This window comes from Silene latifolia, chromosome 5, assembly GCF_048544455.1.
Source record: "Silene latifolia isolate original U9 population chromosome 5, ASM4854445v1, whole genome shotgun sequence".
Taxonomy (NCBI): Eukaryota; Viridiplantae; Streptophyta; class Magnoliopsida; order Caryophyllales; family Caryophyllaceae; genus Silene; species Silene latifolia.
Window position 1 is genome coordinate 66,075,487 of NC_133530.1, and position 10,826 is coordinate 66,086,312.

Consider the following 10,826-nt stretch of genomic DNA (forward strand, 5'->3'; position numbering starts at 1 on the left):
CACTTGCTCCTAGGTCACATAAAGCTTTGTTGATTGCAGTGTCGCCAATGGTGCAAGGAATAGAGAAACTTCCAGGATCATTGAGCGTTGGAGGGGAACTTCCTTGAAGAATAGCACTTCTCACTTTGGTGAAAGCGATAGTCTCTAGCTTCCAGATGGATTTCTTCTTGGTAAGAATGTCTTTCATGTACTTTCCATAGGCCGGACCATGATTGATCAATTCTGTGAATGGGATTGAGACTTCTAAGTTATTCACAGTTTCCATGAACTTTCCAAGTTGTTCATCAAACTTAGGCTTGGCTTGACGACTTGGGAATGGAAGTTTTATCACAATAGGCTCTTTCTCTTTAGCCTTCTCTTCATTCTTCTTCTTTGAAACTTCTTGAATTGTGGGTTCTTCTTCCTTAAAGTCCTTCACAACTCTTTCCTTGTCACTAGCATCCACAATGTTTTCCTCAATTTGCTTCGTTGGCCCTACATACCTTTTACCACTCCTCAAATGAATGGCACTCACCGACTCATGTATTGGGGGATTACTTTGAGGTTGTAATTGCTCCTTTTGTCTTTGAGAGCTAGAAGATGCTAATTGAGACATTTTGTGACACCCCCATACATCAAGTGTCTTACCAGGACCACTTAAGGTATGAGAACATTACCATCTCGGTTGCCCGAGGCAATGATACTCAAATAGATAATAACAAAACGTATTTAAATGATAATAAGTTTAGGTGATATAACAAAATTCCAAAATCTGTCAAAAGGAATACAACTGTTTTCCAAAAACCAAATTACTCAAACAACTAAATAAAACACAACGGAAAACTCTAAGACCGGTGGTGACTCCATCCTAGCTTTCCCTCGCATAAGTCATCATACCTGCTCAACAACTGCTCACCATCCCCGTATGGATCACCATAGTTTTTAAAATATTTAAACGGGGTCAGTACTGATTACATAAAAATAATAGCCACAATGAAATAGGAACACAGACAGCTGAAACAGCTCAAACAACTCAAACTTATCTCTAGTCTCCATCTCCAATCTCCACACAACTGACTACACACTAAAGTGTGTAGCCCTGCCAAAGTACCCATCACAACAAGTACTCCTCGCCGCCAGTGGGGGACCGCAGTCGTTCCCACCTATGCCCGCTCATCTCCATTGAGCGATAAACCCATGTTCATTAACGTGCACATCCCTTCTGTGGCGGGTTCCACAGAAGGCGAATCAAGGGCGTGAAGACACTCCCGCAAGTGACTCCACTCAGCTAGGGACGCACCCCGAAGATCACAGACAAATACACAACCAATCAACAATATACAACCAACAACCATCACAATCAAACCAACAATATAATTAACCAACAATCACCATCACAAACATCACACATTATATAGCCAATACTAAGTACGGAAACCCTACCTAGAAATAAATCACCAAGATCATCACAATCAGCTAATCACAATCGTTCTTCAATGAAATCATCTCCTATAAACACACAATCACACAATCACAATAATCTAACATCAACCATACTCCCAAAACCCCCAAATTACCCAATTAGGGTTTCAACTAAAATCAATGAAACGATATAAAAATCATACTAGGAGCTTACCCACAATGCGACGGTCTAACAGGCATATAGAACTCAACGATCCGACGACTCTAGCCCTTAAGATTTGCCAACAACGCGACGAGAGAGAATTACGTAACTTCTTTTTCTTTTGAAAGGTTTATAAAGGTGAAAAATTGATTAAAAAAAATGACGGAAGCCTTTTATATTAATCTCGCGTTATTAGCAAAACCCATCAAAACAAACTCGTAAAACACACTTACTCGATCGAGTGCCACACGTACTCGATCGAGTACCCATCAGGAAGACTATTGTTTCGTATAAAAATATACTTACTCAACAGAGTAAGTACCACTCGATAGAGTACACATAGACATAGAAAACCGTAGTATTACAGTCTTCCCTCCTTAAAAGGAACTTCGTCCCCGAAGTTCAACCCATACATAAAAACAAACATACTAACTCGATCAAGACACAACAACGCAACTAAAAACTTAAAACAAAACCCCAACCTATAAAACATGAACTCTTAACACCAACTCCACCAACTATTCCTACCTCCACAACATGGCTCACGATATCGTATCAACTACATTATAATCTCTCTCGACACTAACTCCATACCCTACCAATTACCATCCACAAACGCTACTAGCTCCGTTTCACTAACATATTATCCACTAGAAAATCCAATATCAAGACACTCATAAACATCAAATGGAATGTTACATTCTACCACCCTTAAAAGGAACTTCGTCCTCAAAGTTTACTCACACACATAAACGTCATCATCCCACTGTCAACACTCTCGAACTCCTAAACATCATCATCCAAGTGCCAACACTATCGAAGTATTCTCCCATTCCTAAACATCGAACTACTACAAGCACGACCATGACCTTTTAACAAAATCAATCACAACAAAGATCTATCCTTTATGCTACACCAACACTCGTCTTCCAAATATACTACAACATGCACAACCATGAAACTCTCTTTTATCGCATCCTACTCCTCTTAAGACAAATGTTACGTCCTCGTAACTCACTAATACTAAATCTTTAGCTATATCTTCTCATTATCGTCATCACCACCGCATGTCAAAGATAACCGCCTATAATCTAAACACTCACCATTCCTATATCCAAGGCTCTCTTACTTAAACAGTTCTCATACCTCAATTCACTCGGCACACCACCTAACCTATGCCACAAAATCTTTAGCTTATCCAAAACTTCAACAGTTCCCTATTACCGCCAAAACGACATAGAACTTTATACATGCACCTATCTCCATACTCATAACTCACGATCCACAATTATGACACACACTCACACTAGATCATCAAGTTCTCCCTTTTATTACCACAAACTCATCCACAACTTAAAATGATACTAATGTCCAACACCCTATACTCACTGTCTCAACAAAGATTATGGACCACCTGCAACTTTCAGATCTGTACAACACATGTTCCACGAACTACTTGCCATTTAAGTCAACCAATTCCTCCTCTAAAAGAACATCACAAGTATTCCAACAACCTCTCGCAACTGTGTCCCATCAACAGGATATCACTATACCATGACAACAACGAAAACATACACAATTCTCTTCCATATCATACTCTACCCTTACTCCCAAACTAAAACTGGTAAGAAACATTAATAAACAAAACAATCGTCTATATGTACATCCCAAAACTCACAGGAAGAAACATCAAACAAAACAACAATATATGTATAACTGTTATGTACTTTAGAAAAAATCCGACTTAAATCCCTTATAATCTCATATTTGCGGGTTTTCGTCATTAAAATCAATCCGGGTTGTAGAGATTCGATTCGTTCATATTGAGTTTCTGGAATTCGACCTTTGATATATTTTCATCTGTCTATCGTCATATTTGTTTGGTGACAATGCTAAGAGCATTGTAACATTATTCTTTTCAATTTTGAAGGACTGCTGTTGTAACTGGCATGCTTCGAACGAATCATAATCATCCCGCCTACTCCACCACAACCAGTGACGACATCACAACACCGCCACCAACAGCCGCACCGTATCCAACATATATTACAGAATATTCAGATAACAACTTTATGACTATCACACCATACCACTTATCGTTAGGTCAGAACCTCACACAAACTTTTATACACACAATAGACCCATAATCACATCCAACTAGTCGATCCTGATCACTTAAGTTACCACTTGATAAAGGTTACCTCTCGCCCGAGCTTGACTCGTATGCCCCTCATAACATATTCTCCCGTTCGCATAACCATCACCTCCTGCCAAGCATAACCATACCATTAATATTCAACTACTAGCACCTGCCTCATATAACCACATATTATACTTCCTTACAACCATACATTTTAATTTGGCCTTTACAAAATCAACCTCTTTAGAATTGATATCTTTCTTATCCATCATCACCTTTAACCACTATTGACAATACCACAATACCACCACTGCTCGTATAACAATTTCTTACACTCACCTCTAAATATAACAGTTCATTTCCTATCTTTGGTTAACATTCCAAATAACGAACATCAAATTCATCAACAAAATTTACCCCAACATTCTTCTCAATACTATCCTTAATTGTATCGTTATCTAATTCTCCACCAAAATCTCATATCATGCAGATACTCTACCAACTTCTTACTCCCTTAATTCCTCGAAACTCATGACTAATCATGTTGTCCTGAAACTCCTATATAACCATTAACTAACATCCTCATGATAGTATTATACATCTCGACGATTCCTTACTTTTATATCACATAACTCCGCTCAACATTTTTCTCAACTTACTTTTATCCTTCTTTTCTCTTTACACTCAACAATACCAATTAATAGCTCAACTCCTTATTACTTCTACCTAACTCTTTAGTGCTCCAGTTACCTTCTCATTACTCCAAAGCTCAAATCCCATTATTTTATATCAATATCATTTCACTCTTTCTTACCATGGATCTTTTCTTATCATGTTATCACTCACACTTATCACCAATCAGTCCAGACCATCTCATGCTATCACTCACACTGATCTCCAATCACATTTTTTTAGAATCCCAAAACTCCTTTCATACTGTTACTTGCCCAAGGAAATCACACATTAGTTTCACCTCTTGATACTACAAATTCCCAAACTCACGCACTATCTGCAAATCCACGTCGCGACATATCTCCACTAAGTTCACTATATACCACTCTTCTCCATCCCTCTACAATGATCTTTCATTACATACATTCTTAACCAACACAATTCTTAACCATCTCCCTCCATAATTCCTTACACATCTCAAGTTGCTACTATCCACATCATTCCTTTCAATCTTTTCATTCTCACGTTCCTTATACTCACATCATCCCTTCCCCACATTCATTTACTTTTACATTACTCAACACACAATCATATCACTCATCTCATCTCACAAAACATGCTCCATGCCTTAATAAGCCTTACCAATCTTCCTTTTCTTTTCCACTACATATCACAACCACATATAACTCATGTCCTCCCCACCGAACTCATACTCACCAAAGGTGCCACTCCTTACATCACAAGATTGGGTAACCTACGCATCACGACCAACACATACGTAAAACAATGAATAAATAACCAAAAGAACACCTTTAAATTAAACATATTAGGCAACAAAGTCAAAAGATAAGCATATGACCCAAAACAGGGTCACTAGATCGAGTACAAGTCACTCGATCGAGTGGCTGACTTACTCGATCGAGTAGGTGAAGGTCAGAGACATGTAAAACAAATTAACAGGGTTACTCGATCAATTAAGGTATACTCGATCGAGTAATAAGAGGTGCACTCGATCGAGTAAAGCCAACTCGATCGAGTACCTTACGCATTTCTCAGCACTGTCCAACTTTCGTAAAATGGTCATATCTCATTTGTTTCTTGGTCATTTTGGGCGTGTGACCCATCATTAGAGTCCTAACAGAACAAGCTATCACCTCCAATTGGAATCACATCAAAATAATATATACATCTCAAGTTATAACAGTTTAAAGACAACCTCTCTATAATTGAAAAACACAACAACTTGATTTTTTACTTCCAAACAACTTAAACGACAACAAGGTAAACAAAAACAACTCAATACTAGTAAAACCAGTATTCCTAATCACATGTTACTATCTTTAAAAGCTAAGCAACAACATTCATCATGCACATAGATTATTTAATTTGTCAATCATGATTTACCCACATGCTTTTATTCTATAACTTTACGTACAACAATAACATAAGCAAGATACAACATAAAATCTCCTATTCACATGTTAGTAACATAGCAAAAGTAGAAAATCCACTTCCATCACATAAACATGTTCTCCACATGAATTTCATATTCTCATATAATTCCTTACTTCATATTTTCAAACCAATTCATAGATCATATTCATACCCGTATTCATACAATTTATTCATCCAATCATATGAATATAAACAATAGAAACTAGTAACGATCCCCACCAAAATTCATGTTATCATGAACAATTACCTTCATCTTTTCCACCACACCTCCATTCAACCATATAACACCCATCCATCTATGATGTGAATTTGGCGGAAGCGGAAGACATTTTTTGTAAGGTTGTTTTTGTGTTTTTTAATAAAGGGGATATTTGTTTCAAGATCAATGAAGACCTCGAAAACAATGGGATATTTGCCGTAACTAGACCTATAGTTACGTCAATGGGTGAATTGTTTGATACGCGTCAAACAATCCGACTTAAACTTTGGATCGCGTCCTCGGTCTAAGCAAGGTACGAAAAACTCGTTTCGACCTCTTGAGCTTTTTACTCGTGTAACAACACAAATAAGAAGACAAGTTTCTCACACATGGTGAACCTTTTTACTCAAAACATCATGCTTACAAATGAAGAGAGCCAAGCCTTATATAGGCCGAATGATGCTTGGGCTCCAAGGCAAGCTTTCAATGTTTGCATGAGTTCTAGGTGCCTAGTTATTAGTTTTGACTAGTGTAGAAAAACTAGGAAAAACTTTAGAAGAAAACTAGAAAAGACTAGGAAGAAAACTAGGCGATTACGAAAACTAGGTGGTATAAAAAACTAGGTAGTTCCATGCACTTGGCCTTGGTCTTTCCCGAGGTTCTTCATCCCTTTCTTCACGGTTTGCACGGCTCCCAAGCCTTATTCGGATTGTTTTTGTTTTATTTTTCGCGTCCCTTGATACGGTAATTTTCTTGTAGAATTTTCGTTAAAGTTCTCGTACCGTGTTCACATCAATTCCTCATTCTTTAAAAAGAATCGTCCCGATTCTTGGACCAAAGATATGGATTATCAAAAGCCGATCAACCCTCGAACTACCTCGCTCGAGTTTAACCTTTGAATTCCAATAGCAATTGGAAATTCAACCAACGTCTTGACTTTGACAAGCCTTACCCTTTTTCTACAATGCGTCGTCCCGATTCTTGTGCCTTCCAATGAAATTTTTTTTTTTTTTTTGTTTTTCTTTTTCGCGGATGAACAGTACCGTGAACAGTACCGGCGTGAACAGTGATTTTTTTTTTTTTTTTTTTTTTTTTTTTTTTTTTTTTTTTCAATCGTGCCTTCAAGATCCAATCGATTAAACCCCAACAACCTTGTTGAGTTTAACCTTTGAATACCAATCGCGTTGGATATTCAACTACTAATTGATTTGGACTTACTCAGGACCGTCTTGATTTTTTTGGGGTGATCAAGAGCTGAAGCTCTGATACCACTTTTGATGTGAATTTGGCGGAAGCGGAAGACATTTTTTGTAAGGTTGTTTTTGTGTTTTTGAATAAAGGGGATATTTGTTTCAAGATCAATGAAGACCTCGAAAACAATGGGATATTTGCCGTAACTAGACCTATAGTTACGTCAATGGGTGAATTGTTTGATACGCGTCAAACAATCCGACTTAAACTTTGGATCGCATCCTCGGTCTAAGCAAGGTACGAAAAACGCGTTTCGACCTCTTGAGCCTTTTACTCGTGTAACAACACAAATAAGAAGACAAGTTTCTCACACATGGTGAACCTTTTTACTCAAAATATCATGCTTACAAATGAAGAGAGCCAAGCCTTATATAGGCCGAATGATGCTTGGGCTCCAAGGCAAGCTTTCAATGTTTGCATGAGTTCTAGGTGCCTAGTTATTAGTTTTGACTAGTGTAGAAAAACTAGGAAAAACTTTAGAAGAAAACTAGAAAAGACTAGGAAGAAAACTAGGCGATTACGAAAACTAGGTGGTATAAAAAACTAGGTAGTTCCATACACTTGGCCTTGGTCTTTCCCGAGGTTCTTCATCCCTTTCTTCACGGTTTGCACGGCTCCCAAGCCTTATTCGGACTGTTTTTGTTTTATTTTTCGCGTCCCTTGATATGGTAATTTTCTCGTAGAATTTTCGTTAAAGTTCTCGTACCGTGTTCACATCAATCTAACATATTCATACAACACGTCATCCAACATATGCAATAGAACATTAGTAAACACATAGCGATCTCATGATACCCCATAGTGACCGGTTTAAAGTTGTAGGGCGAGTTTGCGACTTTAGGACGTCTCCCAAGTCTTTGTATTTGCTCCTACAACTCCTACCCGGGTTCATTGTAGTTTGACTCCCTATGTTCATTAGGTTCATTGGTTACAGGTTTCAAGATCGTCGCTCTGATACCACTTTGTGACACCTCCATACTCCAAGTGCCTTACCAAGACCACTTAAGGTATGAGAACGTCACCATCTTGGTTGCTCGAGGCAATGATACTCAAATAAACAATAACGAAACGTATTTAAATGATAATAAGTTTAGGTGATATAACAAAATTCCAAAAACTGTCAAAAGGAATACAACTGTTCTACAAAAACCAAAGTACTCAAACAACTAAATAAAACACAGCGGAAGACTCTAAGACCGGTGGTGACTCCATCCTAGCTATCCCTCGCATAAGCCATCATACCTGCTCAACAATTGCTCACCATCCCCGAATGGATCACCACAATTTTTAGAACATTTAAACTGGGTTAGTACTGATTACATAAAAATAATAGCCACAATGAAATAGAAACACAAACAGCTCAAACCAATCTCCAGTCTCTATCTCCAATCTCCACACAACTGACTACACACTAAAGTGTGTAGCCCTGCCAGAGTACCCATCGTAACAAGTACTCCTCTCCGCCAATGCGGGACCGCAGCCGTTCCACGGAAGGCGAATCAAGGGCATGAAGCCACTCTCGCAAGTGACTCCACTCAGCCAGGGACGTACCCCGAAGATCATAGACAGATACACAACCAATCAATAATATACAACCAACACCCATCACAATCAAACCAACAATATAATTAACCAACAATCACCATCACAAACACCACACATTATACAGCCAATACTGACTAGGGAAACCCTACATGGAAAGCAATCACCAAGATCGTTACAATCAGCAAATCACAATCGTTCTTCAACGAAATCATCTCCTATAAACACACAATCATACAATCACAATCTAACATCAACCATACTCCCCCAAACCCCCAAATTACCCAATTAGGCTTTCAACTAAAATTAATAAAATGATATAAAAATCATACTAGGAGCTTACCCATAATGCGACGGTCTCACAGGCGTAAAAAAACTCAACGATCCGACGACTCTACCCCTTAGGATTTTCCAACAACACGATAAGAAAGAATTACGTAACTTCTTTTTCTTTTGAAAGGTTTACAAACGTGAAAAAGTGATTAAATAAAATGACGGAAGCCTTTTATATTAATCTCGCGTTATTAGCAAAACCCGTCAAAACAAACCCGTAAAACACAGTTACTCGATCGAGTAAGTGACTTACTCGATCGAGTGCCCCTTACTCGATCGAGTGCCACACGTACTCGATCGAGTACCCATCAGGCAGACTACTGTTTCGTATAAAAATATACTTACTTGACATAGTAAGTACCACTCGATAGAGTACCCATAGACGTAGAAAACCGTAGTATTACACATTTGGGTTTCCAATATTTTGTTGTGGGCTAGTATGTTGTTGATAGTGATGTCTTTGGCTTGGCTATCTTTTTGCATTAGAGTGAACAATTCTTGTTGGTTCTTTTGCATTTGGAGGACCGCTTTTTGAACATCAAAGCTTTGGTCGTTGGATTGATTATACGGAGGTTGATTTTGATAATCGTGGCTTTGGTTGTAAAAGGTCTTTGAGCTTGCTTTCTCATTGGAGGTGGGGTGTATGTTGGTTGAGGGTTTTGAACATTTTGGCTTTTGTATGAAAGGTTTGGATGGAATTTGGTATTATAATTGTAATAGTTGGAATAAGGGGTGCCACTTTTGCATGCTTAGAAAGCATTTACTTGTTCACTTGTTCCCCTACCTTCACTTTGGTCATGTCCCAAAGTTCCACAACTCTCACATACTCCACTTGGAATTGAAGATGATGCCACCATAGCATTAACATGTTGCTTGGGTGATTTGGAGGCCTCTTCAAGTTTAGTCATGGCTTTCTCAACTTCAAACTAATGGTGTCAATATGAGCAGTTAGTTGAGTACCCAATTGAGTAATGGAATCTACCTCATGCTTTCCTCCTTTGGTAGCCTTTCGAGGCCTACTATATTGCAAGTTATGAACCGCCAATTCTTTAATTTCATTCCATGTTTGATTGTCATCAATTTCGGTAAACATACCATTGGATCCCATATTGAGACTATTTCGGGAGTCTTCATATAGACCATTCCAAAATTGTTGCACAAGGAACCACTCGCTAAATCCATGATGTGGACAAGATCGACAAGTGTCCTTGAATCTCTCCCATGCTCCATACAATGATTCCTCATCCCTTTGTTTAAACCCGGTGATTTGGGCTCTCAACATGTTAGTCTTTTCCTGAGGATAGAATTTCTTGTAGAAAGCAAGTGCCAATTTCTTCCAAGAATCAATACCAAGAGTAGCCTTGTCTAGGCTTTTCAACCATAATTTCGCGGTACCAATCAAAGAAAAAGGAAATAAGACCCATTAGATTTGGTCTTAAGTACATCTGGTTTGAGAAATCGCATCACAATAGTCATAAAAAGTCTTCATATGTGAATGAGGGTCTTCACTAGGCATCCACCCAAATTGACTTCTCTCAACTAGTTGTATGAATGCGGATTTGGCAGTGAAATTACCGGTTAAATATTGTGGTGTAGGAGTACCATTTGGTAGGTTCTCCTCGGTTGGTACG

The 10,826-nt window shown here is 38.4% G+C and overlaps 1 non-coding gene across 1 annotated transcript; it reads left to right on the plus strand.

Annotated features, from left to right (window-relative positions):
- The first annotated feature begins 10,370 nt into the window (after nt 1-10,370).
- Nucleotides 10,371-10,477, plus strand: LOC141658212 (small nucleolar RNA R71). The gene has a single exon (XR_012549110.1). It is a non-coding gene; the product is annotated as a small nucleolar RNA R71 (small nucleolar RNA).
- Nucleotides 10,478-10,826: the final 349 nt, after the last annotated feature.